This window comes from Gastrolobium bilobum, unplaced genomic scaffold (assembly GCF_033153095.1).
Source record: "Gastrolobium bilobum isolate Gb01-03AN ecotype WA unplaced genomic scaffold, APGP_CSIRO_Gbil_v1 utg10253, whole genome shotgun sequence".
Taxonomy (NCBI): Eukaryota; Viridiplantae; Streptophyta; class Magnoliopsida; order Fabales; family Fabaceae; genus Gastrolobium; species Gastrolobium bilobum.
The window spans coordinates 104,515-117,310 of record NW_026898582.1 but is presented as its reverse complement, the minus strand read 5'-3'; the positions used below and the strand labels follow the sequence as shown (position 1 = coordinate 117,310).

Below are 12,796 nucleotides of genomic sequence, written 5' to 3'. Positions count from 1 at the left end.
TTGGACTGTGAGGTCCTCCACTACGCAAGATATGTTTTCTAACCATGATGCCTAAAAATATAAAAAATATTAAAACAGCAAATTGAAATTACCAAAAACAAAAAATAGCAAAAATAAAGACTTTAACTTTCCCGGAAAGAATTTTAGCCTAGAATTAAAGAGCAGGACCTGTTGTCCCTCAAAGAACTGCCTATCTGAAATTTGCTTATCATGCCATCTCTTCATTTGTTCTTTATACAGCTTGGCATTTTCATAAGCATTTAATCTAAATTCATCCATTTCATTCAGTTGGAGAATTCTCTTTTCTCCTGAGGCAGTGGCATCAACATTCAATTATTCCAACTCTAAGGGTAAATGACAATTTTTACCAAAAATCAATTTGTAAGGTGAGCAACCTAAAGGTGTTCTATAGGCTGTCCTATAAGCCCACAAGGAATCATCTAATTTCAAGGACCAATCCTTTCTTGAAGGATTCACAACTTTTTCCAGAATTCTTTTCACTTCCCTATTTGTGACTTCTACTTGCCCACTGGTTTGTGGGTGGTAAGCAGTAGAGACTTTATGCTTAACTCCATATTTAGCCAAAAGGGCTTCAAATTGTCTACTAGCAAAGTGCTTACCTCCATCACTTATAATGGCCCTTGGAGTTCCAAATCGGGTAAAAATATTCTTTTTCAAGAATTTAATTACCACTTTTGAATCATTTGTGGGTAGGGCAGCAGCCTCTACCCATTTGGAAACATAGTCCACAGCCACCAATATATACTGATTCCCGAAGGAAGGGGGAAATGGTCCCATAAAATCTATGCCCCAAACATCAAAAAGTTCTATTTCCAAAATTGGCTTCAAAGGCATTTCTTGCCTTCGAGACACATTACCAGTCCTTTGACACCTATCACATTTATGGACATAAACATTGGCATCCTTGAATAAAGTAGGCCAATAAAAACCAGATTGCAACACCTTTGCTGCTGTCCTTAGACCACCAAAATGACCACCATATGGTGAGTCATGACATTGCTGTAAAATTGCCTCTTTCTCTTCCTCCAACACACATCTCCTAATTATCTGATCAGCACATTTCTTAAACATGTAGGGTTCATCCCACAAATAAAACCTACTGTCATGCACCAACTTCCTCCTCTGTTGGTAACTCAACTCTTTAGGAAGTTCCCCACTAACTAAATAGTTAGCAAAATCAGCATACCATGGGGCTGTGTCGGAGGTAATTAAAAATAGCTGCTCATCCGGGAAAGTTTCCCTAATGGCTTGCTCAACTCCCACATCATTTTTCTGGCCTTCATTAAGCCTAGACAAGTGGTCAGCCACTTGATTCTCGGTTCCTTTCCTATCTTTAATCTCCATATCAAACTCTTGAAGGAGAAGAACCCATCTAATCAATCTAGGCTTAGAATCCTTCTTTTCCACCAAATATTTTATGGCAGAATGGTCAGTATATACAGTGACTTTGGTACCTACCAAATAAGATCTAAACTTGTCAAAGGCAAATACAACAGCCAACAGTTCTTTTTCAGTAACTGTATAATTCAGTTGGGCTCCATTTAAGGTTCGGCTAGCATAGTAAATAGAGTGAAAAACTCTATTTTTTCTTTGTCCTAAAACAGCCCCTACTGCCCAATCACTTGCATCACACATTAATTCAAAGGGCAGTGACCAGTCAGGAGCTATTATGATGGGAGCAGAAATTAATTTCTGTTTTAGCTCCTTAAAGGCTTTGTGACAAGCCTCATCAAAATGGAATGGGGTGTTAATTTCCAGCAAATGACTAAGAGGCTTTGAGGTTTTGGAAAAGTCTTTTATAAACCTCCTATAAAAGCCAGCATGCCCAAGGAAAGACCTTATCCCCTTTATGTTAACAGGGGGTGGCAATTTTTCAATTTGGTCTATCTTAGCCTTATCAACCTCTAAACCAGCCTTAGAGATCCTGTGTCCTAGAACTATGCCTTCCCTCACCATAAAATGGCATTTCTCCCAATTTAGGACCAGATTTGTCTCTTCACACCTCTCAAGAACTTTTTCCAAATTCCCTAAGCAGTCTTCATAAGAATCCCCAAAGACACTGAAGTCATCCATGAAGACTTCCACAAATTGTTCTATCATATCAGTAAAAATTGCCATCATGCACCTTTGAAAGGTGGCTGGTGCATTGCACAATCCAAAGGGCATTCTCCTAAAGGCAAAGATGCCATAGGGACAAGTGAAAGTGGTCTTTGGTTGGTCTTCAGGAGCTAAGGCTATTTGATTGTACCCTGAATAACCATCTAGAAAACAATAGTATTCCTTACCAGCCAATCTATCTAACATCTGATCAATAAAAGGCAAAGGAAAGTGATCCTTCCTAGTGGCCTTATTGAGTTTTCTGTAGTCCATACAGATTCTCCAACCAGTGACAGTCCTTGTGGATATTAATTCTTTTTTTTCATTCTCCACAACAGTGATCCCACCCTTCTTAGGGACACACTGTACTGGGCTGACCCAGTTACTATCAGAAACAGGATATATTACCCCAGCATCCAACCACTTAATTATTTCCTTTTTGACTACCTCTTTCATGATTGGGTTCAATCTCCTTTGCTGCTCCCTAGAGCTGCTGGTTGGGTCAGTCAACAGAATTTTATGTGTGCAATAAGAAGGGCTAATACCTTTTATGTCTGCTAAAGACCAACCTATAGCCCTCTTAAATTTTTTTAAAACAGTCAGCAACTGTTCTTCCTCTAGCACAGTGAGCAGATTGGACACTATGACAGGCAAGGTATCTTTTTCTCCTAGGTAAGCATATCTAAGATGGTTAGGCAGAGGCTTAAGTTCTAACACAGGGGGTTCTTCAATTGAAGATTTGGGAATTTTTAATCCTCTCTTGGCCAATTCTAATGACTCAAAATTCTTATTTTTCCAAACCACATCAGTTTTAGAATTCAGCCACTTAACTACTTCCTCAGAATCAGTTTGATTGATTTCTAGACCCTCAAAACCAGAATTTTGTAAAGGGTCTAATGAGGACTCATGCAAAAGTTTATCTTTGACTACACAGTCAATGATATCTAGTCTAGAACATTCCTCAATGTCTCTTGGGTATTTCATGGCTTTTAAAATATTAAATTTTACTTGTTCCCCATTCACATTCATGACCAACTCACCCTCCTTAACATCTATGACAGCCCCACCAGTGGCTAAGAAAGCCCTTCCCAAAATAATTGGAACCTCTCTGTCTTCCTCATAGTCTAAAATTATAAAATCAGCAGGTAGAATGAATTTATCTACTTTCACCAAAACATTCTCTACTTTCCCTTCCGGATAAACTAGAGATCTATCAGCCAACTGTAATGTGACAGTGGTGGGATTAGGTTCTCCTACTTTCAGCTTTTTGTACACACTCAAAGGCATTAAGTTGATACTAGCACCTAAATCACACAATGCTCTGCCTATGTAGTGGTCTCCTATGGTGCAAGGGATTGTAAAACTTCCTGGGTCTCCTAGTTTAGGAGGTATCTTACTAAGTAAATATTGACTGCTCTCTTGTGTAAGAGCAACAGTCTCAAACTCTTCTAGCCTCCTTTTTCTTGAAAGAATTTCTTTCATGAACTTTACATAAGAGGGCATTTGTTCCAATGCATCAACAAATGGAATGTTGACATGCAACTGTTTTAGGAGGTCTAGAAATTTCCTAAACTGATTATCTTGCTTCTGCTTTTGCAACCTTTGAGGAAAGGGTGGTGGAGGTTTTTTTGAAGTAACAGGTGTCTCACTATTTGGCTTAGGGGTCGAACCCTTTTGAGTAGGTTTTTCAATGGAATTATTCCCTAAAGGCTCATCTATAGAGGGCTGAGTGTCTGATTCGACCAAAGTGGGTGAAGAGTTATTGTGCACAACCCCTTGGGGGCTATTATGAACAACAGAATTCTGAACAGGTTCAGAATTTTCCTCCTTTTCTTTCTGCATGTTCTCCCCTTCCTTTTTCTTTAATGTGGAAGGTCTAACCACAGCTTCTGGCTGATTTACAGATCTGCCATTTCTAAGCTCTATCATATTGCATTGCTCTTTATTTCTCCTAGGCTCTTCAGTGTTACTAGGCAAGGTACCAGGAGGTCTGGTATTCATAGTGTTTGCTAAATGGCCTAGTTGGGATTCTATGTTCCTTAGGGATGCTGGAATACTTTGCACAACAGCTTCCAAGCTGTTTTGCTTGGTCTCATTCTTAACCAAATATTCCCTTAACAAAGCTTCTAAAGAAGAGGATGGAGCAATAGGCATCTCACTAGGTTGAACAACAGCTTGCTGCCTTGAAGTTTGTTGGTAATTCTGGGTAGGAAAAGGTATTTTTGTTTGGGCATTAGAAGGACCAGCTTGCTGCCCCTGCCCTTGAAAATATTGAGGCTGTTGGTTCTGCCTCCATCCCTGGTTAAAGTTATTGGGAAAAATATTTTGGTTTCTATTTTGGTTTCCCACATAAAACACAGATTCTGGGTTGGATGGGCAGCTATCATACAAATGGGGCCCACCACAGCAAACACAAGTTACACTTGTGTTTATTGCATTAACTTGAGGTTGGGTCACAGGTATTTGAGGTGCAGGAACTTGGGATTGAGATAATCTTGCCTCAATGGTTTGTCCTTGGGTTCTCACTAAATTGGACAGTGCATCAAACTTGGCTGAAAGAGCTGTTACAGGGTCTATCTCATGTAAACCAGCCACTCTTCTTGGCTGATTTCTTTCTTCAGGCCATTGGGCATAATTTTGAGTCATTTGTTCTAACAACTCATGGGCTTGGTTAAAGGACATAGTCATAAACATGCCATTAGCAGCAGAATCTGCCAAGGCCCTGTTTTGAGTATTTAAGCCATTGTACAGGGTTTGTAACACTGCCCAAGAGGGCAAACCATGATTTGGGCATTGCTTAAGAAGGTTCTTGTACCTCTCCCACACATCCACTAGTGTCTCTCCATCCCTCTGCATGAAGTTAGCAATATCACCTCTAGTTTGCACTATCTTATTAGAGGGGAAAAATTTCATAATGAATTTCTCAGCAAGGGTGTGCCAATTGGTTATAGAGTTGGATGGAAGGGAGTTCAACCATTCTTTGGCTTTGTCAGCCAGTGAATGAGGGAAGAGCTTCAATCTTAACACATCATCCGAGATGTTAGGATTCCTAAAAGTGTTGGCCACTTCTATGAAATTTCTAAGGTGCTTGTGTGGGTCTTCCATCAACAACCCATGAAACTGCCCCATGTTTTGAAGCATGGTGAACATCACCGGTTCTAATTTGAAGGGCACTCCATTCACAGGTTGGGCTATGCTTGGATCTAACTCATCCAACACAGGTATGATGAAGTCCATCATGGACCTATCATTATCATTTATAACAGGTGGTTCCCTTATCCTTGCAGGTCCTCCTACCCCATCATTCCCATTTACACTTCCTAAATCCTCCATTTCTTCAATTTCTAGAAGTGGAATTTGCCTATGTGCTATCTGGGCTCTTCTCCTAACTCTAAATGTCCTCTCAGGTTCAGGGTCAATTGAATATATGAACGGGTGTGGAGTTGCACTCATGCACCCCTTTTAACTAAAACAGGTAAACCTGACTTAGCTAAAACACCTAGATTACTAACCAACTTTTATGCAGAACACGCAAAAAATAAACACACAAGAACCTGCAAGCAGAAAAGTCCCAAGACAGTTCACAGCCTGACGGCTTTATAAGGCAGTAATAACTCACCCTCACACAGGGTGGAACTAATAATTAAAATAAAAATGAAACTAAGAAAAATTAAATGACATAAAATAAACAGAATATGAACAGAACAGATTTTAAACTACCAATATTCAAGATACTATAGAACTAATAAATAAACAAAACTGACACAGAATTCAAATGAGCTACACTAAAAACAGCAAAAAGAAGCAGTTCAAAAATAGCAATCACACAGAAACTTGATCATATACGCCTCGATCCCCGGCAACGGCGCCAAAAACTTGTTGCCTTGCTAACAGTTGTGCAAGTAATGCGCGCAAGTATACGCGACAACAAGTAATATAGGGCTGTTATAAGTCCCAGATATCGTTCCCACAAGGATCGTTGGCGTTTTGAAATGACTAAAGGTTGTAATTGCTTAAAACTGAGTTGATATTTGAAAATAAAAGAAATAAAAATTGTAAGGTAAGAATAATCTAGAATGGATCTAAAATACTACTGTTCACTTTTCTTTTAAAATTTTTCTGAATTACTTTCCTAAGTTATAAAATAAGAATGAAGAATGGAGCAACTTAAATGAAAGATGTGACAAAATTGAAAACGGAATAGAGATTGAAATATGAAATAACAAAGGAAATTGGAAAATCTGGATTGATAAAGAGGTTTAAAAAGGTGGGCTGAGTTCTGGTTCTCCTTCCCCACAGTGCTTGAAAAATAATTTGATTAACAAAAAGCTCATTCTAAGATTCTCAGTTAACAGGGCTGTATTGTTAATTTTTAATCTCTTAAAAATTGTTTTATCCCAAGGTTGCCCACTTCCATATCTCTATGCCAAGTGGGATTAGGACTCTTGAGATTCAGGTCCAATATTACATGAGGACTCATTCATTTCTGAATTGAGATCCCTTAGATGATTTCTCATCTAAGTCCATGTGTCTAATGCAGAATCCAGAATTAATTGTTTCTCAACAACTAAATCCTAACCAAACATCTGTCATTTGGCCAAAATGCAGATAATTTTAAACATTAGAAACAACATTAAACAACTGAGATATAAACATTAAAACCAGGAAATCAAATATCTGACAAGCACTGAGGTTTGGGTATCACCTAAACCCAACCTCTAAAAAGTTAGCCACTATCCATATGGATGGAGCTTACACACAGAAACAGAGAACTACAAAAATCACAAAATAAAAATTCTAAAAACTAAAATTACAGCACTGGCCTAACAACCGGCAATCTCAGTGCTGTAAAGACATGCATCCCGTTTATCAAATGAACAAGAATCTCATTACAAAACAGAAATTTAAAGAAAATAAAAATTGTTCAGAAAACACAAAACTAAGAAAAATGATAAATCCGAAATCAGGAGTGGGAAGGACCGTCCTTTTGACTCACCCTCTTTCCCTTTTTATAGGGTTCCTTTCCTTCTTTGCGCGATTTTTCTCTCCAGCTCAGCAGATATACACGCGCTCCTTGCGCATTACACACCGGTGGTCCCCAACAGCTCCCTCCTCAGACAAACTAAATGGATTGTTGCTCCCTCACCCCGTACGTAAACTTGCGCCCACAAATCGCTCCAGTCTCCACTCTCAAAAAAGTATCCAGCTCATCCACTCAGCAAGGGGTTGTTGTTTTGACGTTTTCTGTATGAGGAAAGGGTGTCTAGGGTTTGGTTAATCTTTCAATGAACCGTGATTGAGGGTTTATCTTGACAAATAAGCCAAATACAAAGAACGGTTTGGCTTTGCAAATCGCTTTGTGGTCAGGAACTTTGGTCGGTTGTGTGCTAGGGTTTTCTAGCAGCCCTTTCTCGTTTCTGACTCTGTCTCTTCCTTTCCTTTTGATTTCTTTTCATCTGGCTTTCTTTCTTCCTTTCCTTTTGGGCTTTTTAGGTCCGGCCCATCACTTCCCTGTACTTCTTTCTTTTTCTCATGCTGACTTCTTTCTCTCATCTTCTTTTCTTTTCTTTTGGGCCACTGATTGGGTTTTAATTCCTCTGGCCCATCTTCTTTTCTGATTTGCTTTCTCATTTTGGGCTTCTGATCAAAGCATTTGCCCAATTTTTCTTCACTCTTTTTCTGCATGGAGAATTAACACCAATTGGGCCTGAACATATAAAATCAGCCCATTAATATCAAAATCAGAAAAATTCACTTCAATGCAATCTTTGGGGTTTTTTATTAACAAGGATATTCTTTTCACTCCCATTTTAATATCAAATTACATGTTCTAAGTCACAAACAATGGACTTATCACATATCATAAGGCACTTGCACATAACAGCTCAACAGCATTTCAAATATCCAAACATGAATACACATCATGCATATAAACCATTCCCCCATGGGGTATGGTGGAATCAACAATGGCTAAACTGAGAACGAAAGCTTACCTCTCAAGAAATCAATCCAAGCCAAAGTCCACACTAGCTCAACGTCCACAAATAGCACAATCACAATCTGTTTTAGACAAGCAATCATATCATCATTCACAATCTACAAGTGTATGACATAAAGACAACGTTTTCTTCTTCATTTAACCTCTTTAGGCTTCTCACAAAGCCATAAGCCCTTAATCACTTTGATTCTGACTTAGTTAATTATTACAGAGGTTCAACTTAACCATTCATGGGTCCACAAACCCAAAAATATCATTATGTCCGAACAGAACAGTCACTGTCTCAAAATTTTTAGAATATCCGGATATTTGTCGGGGCCATATCCGGATATCCATATTCGGATATTTCCAACCCCATATCCGGATATCATATTCGGATATTTCGCGACAGAATGCAGTTTCTGCATTTCGCGAGATATCACTCCCAAGGTTCCATTTTTAACACATTAGAACATTAAAGCATGCAACTTTAAACCCCTTTAGGTCAGTGATGGTGTTGGTTACCTACTCAACACATTTTACATGCCAAGATTCATCCTTTATTAAAGTAACTCATGATCAAAGGTTCAAGAACATACCAAAGGTTCAAAACAGTAAACAAATGGTGCTCTTGGAGCTCTCCCACCAGCCTCAAATTTCAGACTTCAAGGACCACGAAAATGAACACCAAGGTAGGTCTTTTACTTCACAAGGTAGCTCCTTGGAGCTTCAAAATGCCAAGGCAAGGTAGCTCTCAATCCAAACTCAGAACTCAGCCCCAAGACTCCCCCAAAACAGTGAGCAAAACTCAGAAACAAGGTCACCTACTCACCCCCAATGCTATCTCTCACTCACACAAAGTATTTAGGTGAAGATTTCATGAAGAAAGTGGCCTCTTGGCTCACAAAATGAAGAAGAGAAGGAGATGGAACAGTGCAAAGAGATGGTCAGCCACCAAGGGTCACGTAGCAACAAAAATATGCCTAGGGTTTTGTGCAAAATGAGTATATATAGGCGATTTAAGTTTAAACACACAGTATTAGCACTAATAGCTACGCTTATTATTTTAATCTCAAACTTTAGATTCTGAACCTAGCCATTTTTCTAAGATTTGTCATGTTTTTATTTTATTTTTTGCAGCACTTTGCCGGTACGCGCTTTTACGTAGCCGGTATCAGTTCTGACGTCAGTTCTCATTATTTTGACACCAAAATTGTTAAACTAGTCCTATATATTATTCTAGTAATATATACACACTTTTCTTAACTTTCCGAGATACTTCATCGGTACGCATTTATACCGTGGAGCAGAACTGATATCTGCATTTTTCGCCAGAAAAGTGACTTTTAGCATTATTAGTCACTTACTATAATTGTTTAAGTCTTCTCATAATTATTAGGATCAATTATGGAATTATCTCATTAATCTCAAAATTAATTAATTAAATTTCTAAATTAACGATGCCGGTTCTTACATTCACCCCACCTTTTAAAATTTTGTCCACAAGATTAGAAACATACTTGTCCCGAAATTCGGGGTATTGTCGGAGAAGCTCGTCCTCTAGCTCCCAAGTACACTCCTCAAGAGTTCTTCCTGTCCATTGCACCTTGACCATCGGAATGATCTTGCTCCTTAGCTTCTTCTCGCTACGATCAAGAATCTTGAGTGGTCCGACGGGAGTCTTTAAGTTCTCCCGAACCTCCACATCATCTGATTGCACCACGTGCGAAGAGTCCGCTACATACTTCCGAAGCTGAGACACGTGAAACACGTCGTGGATGTTGGCCAAGTTCGGAGGCAAGGCAAGCGGGTAGGCAACAGGCCCTACCCTACCAAGAATCTGATATGGCCCTATGAATCTCGGGTTAAGCTTTCTCACTCTGAGGGCCCGACCAACACCGGTGACAGGTGATAGTCTCACAAACACGTGTTCACCTTCACTGAACTCCAGCGGTCGATGCTTAACATCATAATAGCTCTTCTGGCGATTCTGCGCCTGCTTCAGCTTGTCTTTGATCATCTGGATCTGCTGGGTTGTATCTTGGATGAAATCCAAGCCAAAAAGATCCTTATCTCCAACCTCATACCAACAAGTAGGAGTCTGACACCTCCTACCATATAGTGCCTCGTAGGTGCCATGCCCCGGCTAGCATGGAAACTGTTGTTATACGAAAACTCAACCAATGGCAGGTACATATCCCATGCTGAACCTTGCTCCAAACTGCAAGCCCTCAACATGTCCTCCAAGGTCTGGATGGTCCGCTCAGTCTGTCCGTCAGTCTGAGGGTGATAGGTTGTACTCAATCTCAACTGAGTACCAAAAGCTCCCTGAAGCGCCTCCCAGAATCGAGATGTGAACTTCGGGTCCCTATCACTGATGATACTCTCGGGCACCCCGTGAAGTATCACGATCTCGCGAACATACAACTTGGCCAACTGCTCAGCAGTGAAGCTCACCTTCACCGGAAGAAAATGGGCAGACTTGGTCAATCTGTCCACAATGACCCAGATAGAGTCACAACCAGCCGGAGTCTTCGGCAATCCTACAACGAAGTCCATGGAAATACTCTCCCATTTCCACTGTGGTACCTCAAGAGGTTGAAGCTTACCAGACGGCTTCTGGTGTTCTATCTTCACCTTCTGGCATATCAAGCACTTGGACACGTAAACAACAATATCTTTCTTCATGTCCGGCCACCATAAATTTCTCTTCAAGTCCTGATACATATTTGTAGCACCAGGGTGGACAGTGAATTGGCCCTTGTGGGCCTCTGCCATCACCTCTTTAGTCAAAGGACCTCGAGGAATCACAATCCTCTTATGGAATGTCAACAATCCATCCTCATTCCAAGACACACCATCTTGGTTCTTCATGTAATCCTGGCACTCTCTTTGTACCCGTGCCTCTTTAATCTTTTCCATGAGCTCATTCTCAACCCTAACGGTCTCCATTTCGAGAAGTGCACCCCCAAACAAAGAGGTCACCGTCAAATCTTGAAACTTCTCAATGACAGACAGATAGCCTAAATGAGGAATCTAGGAGAAAAGAACGAGGTATAACCAGCACATCTAAGGCAAACGTGGCCGAGAATATAGGAAAGTCCAACGCTCGGGGTCAAAACAAAAGTCGGGGTCGTGATGAACGTGAGAAGTCCAAAGGCTGGTCTAGACCGAAATACGAATTGAAGTGCTTCTATCATGGGAAGCCCAGTCACAAGAAGTCAAACTACAAGACTCTGTAGAAAGATGGAAGAAAGGCAATGTGAAGCTGAATTAGATCATTCCGAATATGAGAAAAGACAAGAGAACCACTATGGTGGTTGCTAATGCTGATGCTGAGATATTTGTACTCGATGAAGATAATTTTTTGAATGTTGCATACGATGATTGCACCTGAATTGTTGACTCTGGTGCCTCATTCCATGTCATCTCACACAAAGGTTTCTTCTCTTCATACATAGGTGGTGATTTTGGAGTGGTGAAATAGGAAATTAAGTAACCAGCAAGATAGTTGGTGTGAGTGATGTAACCCTGACCATGGATGTCGGGTGCCGACTTGTGTTAAAGAGTGTAAGGTATGTTTCTGACATGCGACTGAACCTACTTCTGAAGTATAGATGGCAATTGGCTAAGGAAACTTTGGTGGTAGCCTAAGGTAAGAAAGAAGGCTCTTGTACATGATGCAAGTAAAGATTAATGGTGGAGAAGACAACTTTGTCTGAGATAGACCTAACATGGAATTAAGGAACAAACGCCTTGGCCATATAAGTTAGAAAGGGCTCCAAATTTTGAACAAGAAAGAATCATTAACCGGGTTGAAGGGCCTAGTGCTGGAGAGTTGCACACACTGCCTAGCTGGAAAGCAGCACTATGTTTCTTTTCTGAGACCGAATCAACCCAGATGATGCAGGTACGTTCTTGACCTCGTCCAAACTGACATATGTTTATTGAAATCTAAGGATCGGGTTATCTAAGCCTTCAAAGAATTTCATGCTATAGTGAAAGGGGAGAGTGGCAAGAAGATGAAAGTGGTCTAATATGACAATGATGGTGAGCACTACGGCCCATTTGATGCATACTGTAGAGCGGTCGAGATCCAACTTGAGAAGATGTCCCCCAAAACTCCTCAGTTAAATGGACTTGCTGAAAGGATGAATCGGACTATTGAAGAGAAGGTTTGAAGTATGTTATCCAATATCAGATTACCAAAATCATTCTGGGCAAAAGCCCTCAAAACTACCGCTGACTTTATAAACCTCTCACCATCACGGTCACTTGAAGGAGAAATTCCTAAAGAAATTTGGACAAGTCGAAAAGCGACCTATTATCACCTGAAGCTATTTGAATATCAAGCTTCCATGCATATCCCTAAAGACAAAAGGGCGAAGCTCAATGCAAAGACGAAGGAAAACATTTACCTTAGTTTGCTAAGATGTGAGTTCGAATTTCGACTTTAGGATCCAATCAACAAGAAGATTGTGAGAAGTCAAAATGTAGTCTTTCATGAGAATGAGACGATTCATGACATCTCGAAGCCTAAAGTTTGGGATGTTTTCCAAAGTGAATAACATGATCCTCCTGTCCGAGCTGAAATAGGGGAAGAAACAAATGATGAAAATGAAGAAAATGAACAAGTTGATGAGGATCGAGATGCTAAGGTTCGGGTTGATGAGATCCAAGATGAGCCGGATTCTCAACCTG

At 40.2% G+C, this 12,796-nt stretch overlaps 1 non-coding gene across 1 annotated transcript; it reads left to right on the top strand.

The window, feature by feature from the left end:
• Positions 1–4,894: 4,894 nt before the first annotated feature.
• On the top strand, positions 4,895–5,000 carry LOC133317512 (small nucleolar RNA R71). Its single transcript, XR_009752330.1, has one exon. It is a non-coding gene; the product is annotated as a small nucleolar RNA R71 (small nucleolar RNA).
• Positions 5,001–12,796: the final 7,796 nt, after the last annotated feature.